Raw genomic sequence first — 17,613 nt, 5'->3', positions numbered from 1 at the left:
TCTCTACCATTTTTGGTACTATTTTATTCTTTCTTTCAAAATAACGCATATTTCACTGCATTTCCCTACACTGACACACCAATAGGTTGCTTGCATATGACACCCGAGGATCACATATGTGTATTTTTACGTAACACAAAGAGAAACTACCTATATATATCAAATTTTTAAAACTTTCTGAAATCGAAGTGTTATCTTGTCTTCTGCAACGGTTTATTTTGATGCACCCTGTATATATATTTTCAATGTAAGAACAAAATATGTTGTTTTCATATTCTACACATCAGGATAGGTACGAAAGGCACAAATTAGCAGAAAGAGCATAAAATAATGAAGTTAGAAACATATATTCTACATGAACGACTATAACCCTTACCTTTTCAATGAGATCACATGACGCACACCTTCTGTCAAAAATTGATTCCAATTACCACGGAGCTATTCAATTTTGTTTTAATTTTCTTATTTCACGTAAAAATGTTGGCTGGCTACCGTCTAACAATATATTATATGTCATTATGTGCATATTGAATTGTTACTAATTGTCGTGTATTATAATGTGTTTTAGTCTATATCTTATGAACCATTTAACATATTTTCACGAAATAAAGCTCAAACTCGAGTACAAGCACTTCTCTCATAGCGGTCGCGAACCCGGGTCCCTATGGCTGAAACAAAGTACCTTATTCACTACCATTTTTGGTACTATTTTATTCTTTCTTTCAAAATAACGCGTATTTCATTGCATTTCTCTACACTGACACACCAATAGGTTGCTTGCATATGACACCCGAGGATCACATATGTGTATTTTTACGTAACACAAAGAGAAACTACCTATATATATCAAATTTTTTAAAACTTTCTGAAATCGAAGTGTTATCTTGTCTTCTGCAACGGTTTATTTTAATGCACCCTGTATATATATTTTCAATGTAAGAACAAAATATGTTGTTTTCATATTCTACACATCAGGATAGGTACGAAAGGCACAAATTAGCAGAAAGAGCATAAAATAATGAAGTTAGAAACACATATTCTACATGAACGACTATAACCCTTACCTTTTCAATGAGATCACATGACGCACACCTTCTGTCAAAAATTGATTCCAATTACCACGGAGCTATTCAATTTTGTTTTAATTTTCTTATTTCACGTAAAAATGTTGGCTGGCTACCGTCTAACAATATATTATATGTCATTATGTGCATATTGAATTGTTACTAATTGTCGTGTATTATAATGTGTTTTAGTCTATATCTTATGAACCATTTAACATATTTTCACGAAATAAAGCTCAAACTCGAGTACAAGCACTTCTCTCATAGCGGTCGCGAACCCGGGTCCCTATGGCTGAAACAAAGTACCTTATTCACTACCATTTTTGGTACTATTTTATTCTTTCTTTCAAAATAACGCATATTTCATTGCATTTCTCTACACTGACACACCAATAGGTTGCTTGCATATGACACCCGAGGATCACATATGTGTATTTTTACGTAACACAAAGAGAAACTACCTATATATATCAAATTTTTAAAACTTTCTGAAATCGAAGTGTTATCTTGTCTTCTGCAACGGTTTATTTTAATGCACCCTGTATATATATTTTCAATGTAAGAACAAAATATGTTGTTTTCATATTCTACACATCAGGATAGGTACGAAAGGCACAAATTAGCAGAAAGAGCATAAAATAATGAAGTTAGAAACATATATTCTACATGAACGACTATAACCCTTACCTTTTCAATGAGATCACATGACGCACACCTTCTGTCAAAAATTGATTCGAATTACCACGGAGCTATTCAATTTTGTTTTAATTTTCTTATTTCACGTAAAAATGTTGGCTGGCAACCGTCTAACAATATATTATATGTCATTATGTGCATATTGAATTGTTACTAATTGTCGTGTATTATAATGTGTTTTAGTCTATATCTTATGAACCATTTAACATATTTTCACGAAATAAAGCTCAAACTCGAGTACAAGCACTTCTCTCATAGCGGTCGCGAACCCGGGTTCCTATGGCTGAAACAAAGTAACTTATTCTCTACCATTTTTGGTACTATTTTATTCTTTCTTTCAAAATAACGCATATTTCACTGCATTTCCCTACACTGACACACCAATAGGTTGCTTGCATATGACACCCGAGGATCACATATGTGTATTTTTACGTAACACAAAGAGAAACTACCTATATATATCAAATTTTTAAAACTTTCTGAAATCGAAGTGTTATCTTGTCTTCTGCAACGGTTTATTTTAATGCACCCTGTATATATATTTTCAATGTAAGAACAAAATATGTTGTTTTCATATTCTACACATCAGGATAGGTACGAAAGGCACAAATTAGCAGAAAGAGCATAAAATAATGAAGTTAGAAACATATATTCTACATGAACGACTATAACCCTTACCTTTTCAATGAGATCACATGACGCACACCTTCTGTCAAAAATTGATTCCAATTACCACGGAGCTATTCAATTTTGTTTTAATTTTCTTATTTCACGTAAAAATGTTGGCTGGCAACCGTCTAACAATATATTATATGTCATTATGTGCATATTGAATTGTTACTAATTGTCGTGTATTATAATGTGTTTTAGTCTATATCTTATGAACCATTTAACATATTTTCACGAAATAAAGCTCAAACTCGAGTACAAGCACTTCTCTCATAGCGGTCGCGAACCCGGGTCCCTATGGCTGAAACAAAGTACCTTATTCTCTACCATTTTTGGTACTATTTTATTCTTTCTTTCAAAATAACGCATATTTCACTGCATTTCCCTACACTGACACACCAATAGGTTGCTTGCATATGACACCCGAGGATCACATATGTGTATTTTTACGTAACACAAAGAGAAACTACCTATATATATCAAATTTTTAAAACTTTCTGAAATCGAAGTGTTATCTTGTCTTCTGCAACGGTTTATTTTAATGCACCCTGTATATATATTTTCAATGTAAGAACAAAATATGTTGTTTTCATATTCTACACATCAGGATAGGTACGAAAGGCACAAATTAGCAGAAAGAGCATAAAATAATGAAGTTAGAAACATATATTCTACATGAACGACTATAACCCTTACCTTTTCAATGAGATCACATGACGCACACCTTCTGTCAAAAATTGATTCCAATTACCACGGAGCTATTCAATTTTGTTTTAATTTTCTTATTTCACGTAAAAATGTTGGCTGGCAACCGTCTAACAATATATTATATGTCATTATGTGCATATTGAATTGTTACTAATTGTCGTGTATTATAATGTGTTTTAGTCTATATCTTATGAACCATTTAACATATTTTCACGAAATAAAGCTCAAACTCGAGTACAAGCACTTCTCTCATAGCGGTCGCGAACCCGGGTCCCTATGGCTGAAACAAAGTACCTTATTCTCTACCATTTTTGGTACTATTTTATTCTTTCTTTCAAAATAACGCATATTTCACTGCATTTCCCTACACTGACACACCAATAGGTTGCTTGCATATGACACCCGAGGATCACATATGTGTATTTTTACGTAACACAAAGAGAAACTACCTATATATATCAAATTTTTAAAACTTTCTGAAATCGAAGTGTTATCTTGTCTTCTGCAACGGTTTATTTTAATGCACCCTGTATATATATTTTCAATGTAAGAACAAAATATGTTGTTTTCATATTCTACACATCAGGATAGGTACGAAAGGCACAAATTAGCAGAAAGAGCATAAAATAATGAAGTTAGAAACATATATTCTACATGAACGACTATAACCCTTACCTTTTCAATGAGATCACATGACGCACACCTTCTGTCAAAAATTGATTCCAATTACCACGGAGCTATTCAATTTTGTTTTAATTTTCTTATTTCACGTAAAAATGTTGGCTGGCAACCGTCTAACAATATATTATATGTCATTATGTGCATATTGAATTGTTACTAATTGTCGTGTATTATAATGTGTTTTAGTCTATATCTTATGAACCATTTAACATATTTTCACGAAATAAAGCTCAAACTCGAGTACAAGCACTACTCTCATAGCGGTCGCGAACCCGGGTTCCTATGGCTGAAACAAAGTAACTTATTCTCTACCATTTTTGGTACTATTTTATTCTTTCTTTCAAAATAACGCATATTTCACTGCATTTCCCTACACTGACACACCAATAGGTTGCTTGCATATGACACCCGAGGATCACATATGTGTATTTTTACGTAACACAAAGAGAAACTACCTATATATATCAAATTTTTAAAACTTTCTGAAATCGAAGTGTTATCTTGTCTTCTGCAACGGTTTATTTTAATGCACCCTGTATATATATTTTCAATGTAAGAACAAAATATGTTCTTTTCATATTCTACACATCAGGATAGGTACGAAAGGCACAAATTAGCAGAAAGAGCATAAAATAATGAAGTTAGAAACATATATTCTACATGAACGACTATAACCCTTACCTTTTCAATGAGATCACATGACGCACACCTTCTGTCAAAAATTGATTCCAATTACCACGGAGCTATTCAATTTTGTTTTAATTTTCTTATTTCACGTAAAAATGTTGGCTGGCAACCGTCTAACAATATATTATATGTCATTATGTGCATATTGAATTGTTACTAATTGTCGTGTATTATAATGTGTTTTAGTCTATATCTTATGAACCATTTAACATATTTTCACGAAATAAAGCTCAAACTCGAGTACAAGCACTTCTCTCATAGCGGTCGCGAACCCGGGTCCCTATGGCTGAAAGAAAGTACCTTATTCTCTACCATTTTTGGTACTATTTTATTCTTTCTTTCAAAATAACGCATATTTCACTGCATTTCCCTACACTGACACACCAATAGGTTGCTTGCATATGACACCCGAGGATCACATATGTGTATTTTTACGTAACACAAAGAGAAACTACCTATATATATCAAATTTTTAAAACTTTCTGAAATCGAAGTGTTATCTTGTCTTCTGCAACGGTTTATTTTAATGCACCCTGTATATATATTTTCAATGTAAGAACAAAATATGTTGTTTTCATATTCTACACATCAGGATAGGTACGAAAGGCACAAATTAGCAGAAAGAGCATAAAATAATGAAGTTAGAAACATATATTCTACATGAACGACTATAACCCTTACCTTTTCAATGAGATTACATGACGCACACCTTCTGTCAAAAATTGATTGCAATTACCACGGAGCTATTCAATTTTGTTTTAATTTTCTTATTTCACGTAAAAATGTTGGCTGGCAACCGTCTAACAATATATTATATGTCATTATGTGCATATTGAATTGTTACTAATTGTCGTGTATTATAATGTGTTTTAGTCTATATCTTATGAACCATTTAACATATTTTCACGAAATAAAGCTCAAACTCGAGTACAAGCACTTCTCTCATAGCGGTCGCGAACCCGGGTTCCTATGGCTGAAACAAAGTAACTTATTCTCTACCATTTTTGGTACTATTTTATTCTTTCTTTCAAAATAACGCATATTTCACTGCATTTCCCTACACTGACACACCAATAGGTTGCTTGCATATGACACCCGAGGATCACATATGTGTATTTTTACGTAACACAAAGAGAAACTATCTATATATATCAAATTTTTAAAACTTTCTGAAATCGAAGTGTTATCTTGTCTTCTGCAACGGTTTATTTTAATGCACCCTGTATATATATTTTCAATGTAAGAACAAAATATGTTGTTTTCATATTCTACACATCAGGATAGGTACGAAAGGCACAAATTAGCAGAAAGAGCATAAAATAATGAAGTTAGAAACATATATTCTACATGAACGACTATAACCCTTACCTTTTCAATGAGATCACATGACGCACACCTTCTGTCAAAAATTGATTCCAATTACCACGGAGCTATTCAATTTTGTTTTAATTTTCTTATTTCACGTAAAAATGTTGGCTGGCAACCGTCTAACAATATATTATATGTCATTATGTGCATATTGAATTGTTACTAATTGTCGTGTATTATAATGTGTTTTAGTCTATATCTTATGAACCATTTAACATATTTTCACGAAATAAAGCTCAAACTCGAGTACAAGCACTTCTCTCATAGCGGTCGCGAACCCGGGTCCCTATGGCTGAAACAAAGTACCTTATTCTCTACCATTTTTGGTACTATTTTATTCTTTCTTTCAAAATAACGCATATTTCACTGCATTTCCCTACACTGACACACCAATAGGTTGCTTGCATATGACACCCGAGGATCACATATGTGTATTTTTACGTAACACAAAGAGAAACTACCTATATATATCAAATTTTTAAAACTTTCTGAAATCGAAGTGTTATCTTGTCTTCTGCAACGGTTTATTTTAATGCACCCTGTATATATATTTTCAATGTAAGAACAAAATATGTTGTTTTCATATTCTACACATCAGGATAGGTACGAAAGGCACAAATTAGCAGAAAGAGCATAAAATAATGAAGTTAGAAACATATATTCTACATGAACGACTATAACCCTTACCTTTTCAATGAGATCACATGACGCACACCTTCTGTCAAAAATTGATTCCAATTACCACGGAGCTATTCAATTTTGTTTTAATTTTCTTATTTCACGTAAAAATGTTGGCTGGCAACCGTCTAACAATATATTATATGTCATTATGTGCATATTGAATTGTTACTAATTGTCGTGTATTATAATGTGTTTTAGTCTATATCTTATGAACCATTTAACATATTTTCACGAAATAAAGCTCAAACTCGAGTACAAGCACTTCTCTCATAGCGGTCGCGAACCCGGGTCCCTATGGCTGAAACAAAGTACCTTATTCTCTACCATTTTTGGTACTATTTTATTCTTTCTTTCAAAATAACGCATATTTCACTGCATTTCCCTACACTGACACACCAATAGGTTGCTTGCATATGACACCCGAGGATCACATATGTGTATTTTTACGTAACACAAAGAGAAACTACCTATATATATCAAATTTTTAAAACTTTCTGAAATCGAAGTGTTATCTTGTCTTCTGCAACGGTTTATTTTAATGCACCCTGTATATATATTTTCAATGTAAGAACAAAATATGTTGTTTTCATATTCTACACATCAGGATAGGTACGAAAGGCACAAATTAGCAGAAAGAGCATAAAATAATGAAGTTAGAAACATATATTCTACATGAACGACTATAACCCTTACCTTTTCAATGAGATCACATGACGCACACCTTCTGTCAAAAATTGATTCCAATTACCACGGAGCTATTCAATTTTGTTTTAATTTTCTTATTTCACGTAAAAATGTTGGCTGGCAACCGTCTAACAATATATTATATGTCATTATGTGCATATTGAATTGTTACTAATTGTCGTGTATTATAATGTGTTTTAGTCTATATCTTATGAACCATTTAACATATTTTCACGAAATAAAGCTCAAACTCGAGTACAAGCACTACTCTCATAGCGGTCGCGAACCCGGGTTCCTATGGCTGAAACAAAGTAACTTATTCTCTACCATTTTTGGTACTATTTTATTCTTTCTTTCAAAATAACGCATATTTCACTGCATTTCCCTACACTGACACACCAATAGGTTGCTTGCATATGACACCCGAGGATCACATATGTGTATTTTTACGTAACACAAAGAGAAACTACCTATATATATCAAATTTTTAAAACTTTCTGAAATCGAAGTGTTATCTTGTCTTCTGCAACGGTTTATTTTAATGCACCCTGTATATATATTTTCAATGTAAGAACAAAATATGTTGTTTTCATATTCTACACATCAGGATAGGTACGAAAGGCACAAATTAGCAGAAAGAGCATAAAATAATGAAGTTAGAAACATATATTCTACATGAACGACTATAACCCTTACCTTTTCAATGAGATCACATGACGCACACCTTCTGTCAAAAATTGATTCCAATTACCACGGAGCTATTCAATTTTGTTTTAATTTTCTTATTTCACGTAAAAATGTTGGCTGGCAACCGTCTAACAATATATTATATGTCATTATGTGCATATTGAATTGTTACTAATTGTCGTGTATTATAATGTGTTTTAGTCTATATCTTATGAACCATTTAACATATTTTCACGAAATAAAGCTCAAACTCGAGTACAAGCACTTCTCTCATAGCGGTCGCGAACCCGGGTCCCTATGGCTGAAAGAAAGTACCTTATTCTCTACCATTTTTGGTACTATTTTATTCTTTCTTTCAAAATAACGCATATTTCACTGCATTTCCCTACACTGACACACCAATAGGTTGCTTGCATATGACACCCGAGGATCACATATGTGTATTTTTACGTAACACAAAGAGAAACTACCTATATATATCAAATTTTTAAAACTTTCTGAAATCGAAGTGTTATCTTGTCTTCTGCAACGGTTTATTTTAATGCACCCTGTATATATATTTTCAATGTAAGAACAAAATATGTTGTTTTCATATTCTACACATCAGGATAGGTACGAAAGGCACAAATTAGCAGAAAGAGCATAAAATAATGAAGTTAGAAACATATATTCTACATGAACGACTATAACCCTTACCTTTTCAATGAGATCACATGACGCACACCTTCTGTCAAAAATTGATTGCAATTACCACGGAGCTATTCAATTTTGTTTTAATTTTCTTATTTCACGTAAAAATGTTGGCTGGCAACCGTCTAACAATATATTATATGTCATTATGTGCATATTGAATTGTTACTAATTGTCGTGTATTATAATGTGTTTTAGTCTATATCTTATGAACCATTTAACATATTTTCACGAAATAAAGCTCAAACTCGAGTACAAGCACTTCTCTCATAGCGGTCGCGAACCCGGGTCCCTATGGCTGAAACAAAGTACCTTATTCTCTACCATTTTTGGTACTATTTTATTCTTTCTTTCAAAATAACGCATATTTCACTGCATTTCCCTACACTGACACACCAATAGGTTGCTTGCATATGACACCCGAGGATCACATATGTGTATTTTTACGTAACACAAAGAGAAACTACCTATATATATCAAATTTTTAAAACTTTCTGAAATCGAAGTGTTATCTTGTCTTCTGCAACGGTTTATTTTAATGCACCCTGTATATATATTTTCAATGTAAGAACAAAATATGTTGTTTTCATATTCTACACATCAGGATAGGTACGAAAGGCACAAATTAGCAGAAAGAGCATAAAATAATGAAGTTAGAAACATATATTCTACATGAACGACTATAACCCTTACCTTTTCAATGAGATCACATGACGCACACCTTCTGTCAAAAATTGATTCCAATTACCACGGAGCTATTCAATTTTGTTTTAATTTTCTTATTTCACGTTAAAATGTTGGCTGGCTACCGTCTAACAATATATTATATGTCATTATGTGCATATTGAATTGTTACTAATTGTCGTGTATTATAATGTGTTTTAGTCTATATCTTATGAACCATTTAACATATTTTCACGAAATAAAGCTCAAACTCGAGTACAAGCACTTCTCTCATAGCGGTCGCGAACCCGGGTCCCTATGGCTGAAACAAAGTACCTTATTCACTACCATTTTTGGTACTATTTTATTCTTTCTTTCAAATTAACGCATATTTCATTGCATTTCTCTACACTGACACACCAATAGGTTGCTTGCATATGACACCCGAGGATCACATATGTGTATTTTTACGTAACACAAAGAGAAACTACCTATATATATCAAATTTTTAAAACTTTCTGAAATCGAAGTGTTATCTTGTCTTCTGCAACGGTTTATTTTAATGCACCCTGTATATATATTTTCAATGTAAGAACAAAATATGTTGTTTTCATATTCTACACATCAGGATAGGTACGAAAGGCACAAATTAGCAGAAAGAGCATAAAATAATGAAGTTAGAAACATATATTCTACATGAACGACTATAACCCTTACCTTTTCAATGAGATCACATGACGCACACCTTCTGTCAAAAATTGATTGCAATTACCACGGAGCTATTCAATTTTGTTTTAATTTTCTTATTTCACGTAAAAATGTTGGCTGGCAACCGTCTAACAATATATTATATGTCATTATGTGCATATTGAATTGTTACTAATTGTCGTGTATTATAATGTGTTTTAGTCTATATCTTATGAACCATTTAACATATTTTCACGAAATAAAGCTCAAACTCGAGTACAAGCACTTCTCTCATAGCGGTCGCGAACCCGGGTCCCTATGGCTGAAACAAAGTACCTTATTCTCTACCATTTTTGGTACTATTTTATTCTTTCTTTCAAAATAACGCATATTTCACTGCATTTCCCTACACTGACACACCAATAGGTTGCTTGCATATGACACCCGAGGATCACATATGTGTATTTTTACGTAACACAAAGAGAAACTACCTATATATATCAAATTTTTAAAACTTTCTGAAATCGAAGTGTTATCTTGTCTTCTGCAACGGTTTATTTTAATGCACCCTGTATATATATTTTCAATGTAAGAACAAAATATGTTGTTTTCATATTCTACACATCAGGATAGGTACGAAAGGCACAAATTAGCAGAAAGAGCATAAAATAATGAAGTTAGAAACATATATTCTACATGAACGACTATAACCCTTACCTTTTCAATGAGATCACATGACGCACACCTTCTGTCAAAAATTGATTCCAATTACCACGGAGCTATTCAATTTTGTTTTAATTTTCTTATTTCACGTAAAAATGTTGGCTGGCAACCGTCTAACAATATATTATATGTCATTATGTGCATATTGAATTGTTACTAATTGTCGTGTATTATAATGTGTTTTAGTCTATATCTTATGAACCATTTAACATATTTTCACGAAATAAAGCTCAAACTCGAGTACAAGCACTTCTCTCATAGCGGTCGCGAACCCGGGTCCCTATGGCTGAAACAAAGTACCTTATTCTCTACCATTTTTGGTACTATTTTATTCTTTCTTTCAAAATAACGCATATTTCACTGCATTTCCCTACACTGACACACCAATAGGTTGCTTGCATATGACACCCGAGGATCACATATGTGTATTTTTACGTAACACAAAGAGAAACTACCTATATATATCAAATTTTTAAAACTTTCTGAAATCGAAGTGTTATCTTGTCTTCTGCAACGGTTTATTTTAATGCACCCTGTATATATATTTTCAATGTAAGAACAAAATATGTTGTTTTCATATTCTACACATCAGGATAGGTACGAAAGGCACAAATTAGCAGAAAGAGCATAAAATAATGAAGTTAGAAACATATATTCTACATGAACGACTATAACCCTTACCTTTTCAATGAGATCACATGACGCACACCTTCTGTCAAAAATTGATTGCAATTACCACGGAGCTATTCAATTTTGTTTTAATTTTCTTATTTCACGTAAAAATGTTGGCTGGCAACCGTCTAACAATATATTATATGTCATTATGTGCATATTGAATTGTTACTAATTGTCGTGTATTATAATGTGTTTTAGTCTATATCTTATGAACCATTTAACATATTTTCACGAAATAAAGCTCAAACTCGAGTACAAGCACTTCTCTCATAGCGGTCGCGAACCCGGGTCCCTATGGCTGAAACAAAGTACCTTATTCTCTACCATTTTTGGTACTATTTTATTCTTTCTTTCAAAATAACGCATATTTCACTGCATTTCCCTACACTGACACACCAATAGGTTGCTTGCATATGACACCCGAGGATCACATATGTGTATTTTTACGTAACACAAAGAGAAACTACCTATATATATCAAATTTTTAAAACTTTCTGAAATCGAAGTGTTATCTTGTCTTCTGCAACGGTTTATTTTAATGCACCCTGTATATATATTTTCAATGTAAGAACAAAATATGTTGTTTTCATATTCTACACATCAGGATAGGTACGAAAGGCACAAATTAGCAGAAAGAGCATAAAATAATGAAGTTAGAAACATATATTCTACATGAACGACTATAACCCTTACCTTTTCAATGAGATCACATGACGCACACCTTCTGTCAAAAATTGATTCCAATTACCACGGAGCTATTCAATTTTGTTTTAATTTTCTTATTTCACGTAAAAATGTTGGCTGGCAACCGTCTAACAATATATTATATGTCATTATGTGCATATTGAATTGTTACTAATTGTCGTGTATTATAATGTGTTTTAGTCTATATCTTATGAACCATTTAACATATTTTCACGAAATAAAGCTCAAACTCGAGTACAAGCACTTCTCTCATAGCGGTCGCGAACCCGGGTCCCTATGGCTGAAACAAAGTACCTTATTCTCTACCATTTTTGGTACTATTTTATTCTTTCTTTCAAAATAACGCATATTTCACTGCATTTCCCTACACTGACACACCAATAGGTTGCTTGCATATGACACCCGAGGATCACATATGTGTATTTTTACGTAACACAAAGAGAAACTACCTATATATATCAAATTTTTAAAACTTTCTGAAATCGAAGTGTTATCTTGTCTTCTGCAACGGTTTATTTTAATGCACCCTGTATATATATTTTCAATGTAAGAACAAAATATGTTGTTTTCATATTCTACACATCAGGATAGGTACGAAAGGCACAAATTAGCAGAAAGAGCATAAAATAATGAAGTTAGAAACATATATTCTACATGAACGACTATAACCCTTACCTTTTCAATGAGATCACATGACGCACACCTTCTGTCAAAAATTGATTGCAATTACCACGGAGCTATTCAATTTTGTTTTAATTTTCTTATTTCACGTAAAAATGTTGGCTGGCAACCGTCTAACAATATATTATATGTCATTATGTGCATATTGAATTGTTACTAATTGTCGTGTATTATAATGTGTTTTAGTCTATATCTTATGAACCATTTAACATATTTTCACGAAATAAAGCTCAAACTCGAGTACAAGCACTTCTCTCATAGCGGTCGCGAACCCGGGTCCCTATGGCTGAAACAAAGTACCTTATTCTCTACCATTTTTGGTACTATTTTATTCTTTCTTTCAAAATAACGCATATTTCACTGCATTTCCCTACACTGACACACCAATAGGTTGCTTGCATATGACACCCGAGGATCACATATGTGTATTTTTACGTAACACAAAGAGAAACTACCTATATATATCAAATTTTTAAAACTTTCTGAAATCGAAGTGTTATCTTGTCTTCTGCAACGGTTTATTTTAATGCACCCTGTATATATATTTTCAATGTAAGAACAAAATATGTTGTTTTCATATTCTACACATCAGGATAGGTACGAAAGGCACAAATTAGCAGAAAGAGCATAAAATAATGAAGTTAGAAACATATATTCTACATGAACGACTATAACCCTTACCTTTCCAATGAGATCACATGACGCACACCTTCTGTCAAAAATTGATTGCAATTACCACGGAGCTATTCAATTTTGTTTTAATTTTCTTATTTCACGTAAAAATGTTGGCTGGCAACCGTCTAACAATATATTATATGTCATTATGTGCATATTGAATTGTTACTAATTGTCGTGTATTATAATGTGTTTTAGTCTATATCTTATGAACCATTTAACATATTTTCACGAAATAAAGCTCAAACTCGAGTACAAGCACTTCTCTCATAGCGGTCGCGAACCCGGGTCCCTATGGCTGAAACAAAGTACCTTATTCTCTACCATTTTTGGTACTATTTTATTCTTTCTTTCAAAATAACGCATATTTCACTGCATTTCCCTACACTGACACACCAATAGGTTGCTTGCATATGACACCCGAGGATCACATATGTGTATTTTTACGTAACACAAAGAGAAACTACCTATATATATCAAATTTTTAAAACTTTCTGAAATCGAAGTGTTATCTTGTCTTCTGCAACGGTTTATTTTAATGCACCCTGTATATATATTTTCAATGTAAGAACAAAATATGTTGTTTTCATATTCTACACATCAGGATAGGTACGAAAGGCACAAATTAGCAGAAAGAGCATAAAATAATGAAGTTAGAAACATATATTCTACATGAACGACTATAACCCTTACCTTTTCAATGAGATCACATGACGCACACCTTCTGTCAAAAATTGATTCCAATTACCACGGAGCTATTCAATTTTGTTTTAATTTTCTTATTTCACGTAAAAATGTTGGCTGGCAACCGTCTAACAATATATTATATGTCATTATGTGCATATTGAATTGTTACTAATTGTCGTGTATTATAATGTGTTTTAGTCTATATCTTATGAACCATTTAACATATTTTCACGAAATAAAGCTCAAACTCGAGTACAAGCACTTCTCTCATAGCGGTCGCGAACCCGGGTCCCTATGGCTGAAACAAAGTACCTTATTCACTACCATTTTTGGTACTATTTTATTCTTTCTTTCAAATTAACGCATATTTCATTGCATTTCTCTACACTGACACACCAATAGGTTGCTTGCATATGACACCCGAGGATCACATATGTGTATTTTTACGTAACACAAAGAGAAACTACCTATATATATCAAATTTTTAAAACTTTCTGAAATCGAAGTGTTATCTTGTCTTCTGCAACGGTTTATTTTGATGCACCCTGTATATATATTTTCAATGTAAGAACAAAATATGTTGTTTTCATATTCTACACATCAGGATAGGTACGAAAGGCACAAATTAGCAGAAAGAGCATAAAATAATGAAGTTAGAAACATATATTCTACATGAACGACTATAACCCTTACCTTTTCAATGAGATCACATGACGCACACCTTCTGTCAAAAATTGATTGCAATTACCACGGAGCTATTCAATTTTGTTTTAATTTTCTTATTTCACGTAAAAATGTTGGCTGGCAACCGTCTAACAATATATTATATGTCATTATGTGCATATTGAATTGTTACTAATTGTCGTGTATTATAATGTGTTTTAGTCTATATCTTATGAACCATTTAACATATTTTCACGAAATAAAGCTCAAACTCGAGTACAAGCACTTCTCTCATAGCGGTCGCGAACCCGGGTCCCTATGGCTGAAACAAAGTACCTTATTCTCTACCATTTTTGGTACTATTTTATTCTTTCTTTCAAAATAACGCATATTTCACTGCATTTCCCTACACTGACACACCAATAGGTTGCTTGCATATGACACCCGAGGATCACATATGTGTATTTTTACGTAACACAAAGAGAAACTACCTATATATATCAAATTTTTAAAACTTTCTGAAATCGAAGTGTTATCTTGTCTTCTGCAACGGTTTATTTTAATGCACCCTGTATATATATTTTCAATGTAAGAACAAAATATGTTGTTTTCATATTCTACACATCAGGATAGGTACGAAAGGCACAAATTAGCAGAAAGAGCATAAAATAATGAAGTTAGAAACATATATTCTACATGAACGACTATAACCCTTACCTTTTCAATGAGATCACATGACGCACACCTTCTGTCAAAAATTGATTGCAATTACCACGGAGCTATTCAATTTTGTTTTAATTTTCTTATTTCACGTAAAAATGTTGGCTGGCAACCGTCTAACAATATATTATATGTCATTATGTGCATATTGAATTGTTACTAATTGTCGTGTATTATAATGTGTTTTAGTCTATATCTTATGAACCATTTAACATATTTTCACGAAATAAAGCTCAAACTCGAGTACAAGCACTTCTCTCATAGCGGTCGCGAACCCGGGTCCCTATGGCTGAAACAAAGTACCTTATTCTCTACCATTTTTGGTACTATTTTATTCTTTCTTTCAAAATAACGCATATTTCACTGCATTTCCCTACACTGACACACCAATAGGTTGCTTGCATATGACACCCGAGGATCACATATGTGTATTTTTACGTAACACAAAGAGAAACTACCTATATATATCAAATTTTTAAAACTTTCTGAAATCGAAGTGTTATCTTGTCTTCTGCAACGGTTTATTTTAATGCACCCTGTATATATATTTTCAATGTAAGAACAAAATATGTTGTTTTCATATTCTACACATCAGGATAGGTACGAAAGGCACAAATTAGCAGAAAGAGCATAAAATAATGAAGTTAGAAACATATATTCTACATGAACGACTATAACCCTTACCTTTTCAATGAGATCACATGACGCACACCTTCTGTCAAAAATTGATTGCAATTACCACGGAGCTATTCAATTTTGTTTTAATTTTCTTATTTCACGTAAAAATGTTGGCTGGCAACCGTCTAACAATATATTATATGTCATTATGTGCATATTGAATTGTTACTAATTGTCGTGTATTATAATGTGTTTTAGTCTATATCTTATGAACCATTTAACATATTTTCACGAAATAAAGCTCAAACTCGAGTACAAGCACTTCTCTCATAGCGGTCGCGAACCCGGGTCCCTATGGCTGAAACAAAGTACCTTATTCTCTACCATTTTTGGTACTATTTTATTCTTTCTTTCAAAATAACGCATATTTCACTGCATTTCCCTACACTGACACACCAATAGGTTGCTTGCATATGACACCCGAGGATCACATATGTGTATTTTTACGTAACACAAAGAGAAACTACCTATATATATCAAATTTTTAAAACTTTCTGAAATCGAAGTGTTATCTTGTCTTCTGCAACGGTTTATTTTAATGCACCCTGTATATATATTTTCAATGTAAGAACAAAATATGTTGTTTTCATATTCTACACATCAGGATAGGTACGAAAGGCACAAATTAGCAGAAAGAGCATAAAATAATGAAGTTAGAAACATATATTCTACATGAACGACTATAACCCTTACCTTTCCAATGAGATCACATGACGCACACCTTCTGTCAAAAATTGATTGCAATTACCACGGAGCTATTCAATTTTGTTTTAATTTTCTTATTTCACGTAAAAATGTTGGCTGGCAACCGTCTAACAATATATTATATGTCATTATGTGCATATTGAATTGTTACTAATTGTCGTGTATTATAATGTGTTTTAGTCTATATCTTATGAACCATTTAACATATTTTCACGAAATAAAGCTCAAACTCGAGTACAAGCACTTCTCTCATAGCGGTCGCGAACCCGGGTCCCTATGGCTGAAACAAAGTACCTTATTCTCTACCATTTTTGGTACTATTTTATTCTTTCTTTCAAAATAACGCATATTTCACTGCATTTCCCTACACTGACACACCAATAGGTTGCTTGCATATGACACCCGAGGATCACATATGTGTATTTTTACGTAACACAAAGAGAAACTACCTATATATATCAAATTTTTAAAACTTTCTGAAATCGAAGTGTTATCTTGTCTTCTGCAACGGTTTATTTTAATGCACCCTGTATATATATTTTCAATGTAAGAACAAAATATGTTGTTTTCATATTCTACACATCAGGATAGGTACGAAAGGCACAAATTAGCAGAAAGAGCATAAAATAATGAAGTTAGAAACATATATTCTACATGAACGACTATAACCCTTACCTTTTCAATGAGATCACATGACGCACACCTTCTGTCAAAAATTGATTCCAATTACCACGGA

Source organism: Thermobia domestica, chromosome 9 (genome assembly GCF_964235325.1).
Source record: "Thermobia domestica chromosome 9, izTheDome1.hap1.1, whole genome shotgun sequence".
Taxonomy (NCBI): Eukaryota; Metazoa; Arthropoda; class Insecta; order Zygentoma; family Lepismatidae; genus Thermobia; species Thermobia domestica.
The sequence above is the reverse complement of the archived record's forward strand: the minus strand, read 5'-3'. Positions refer to the sequence as shown.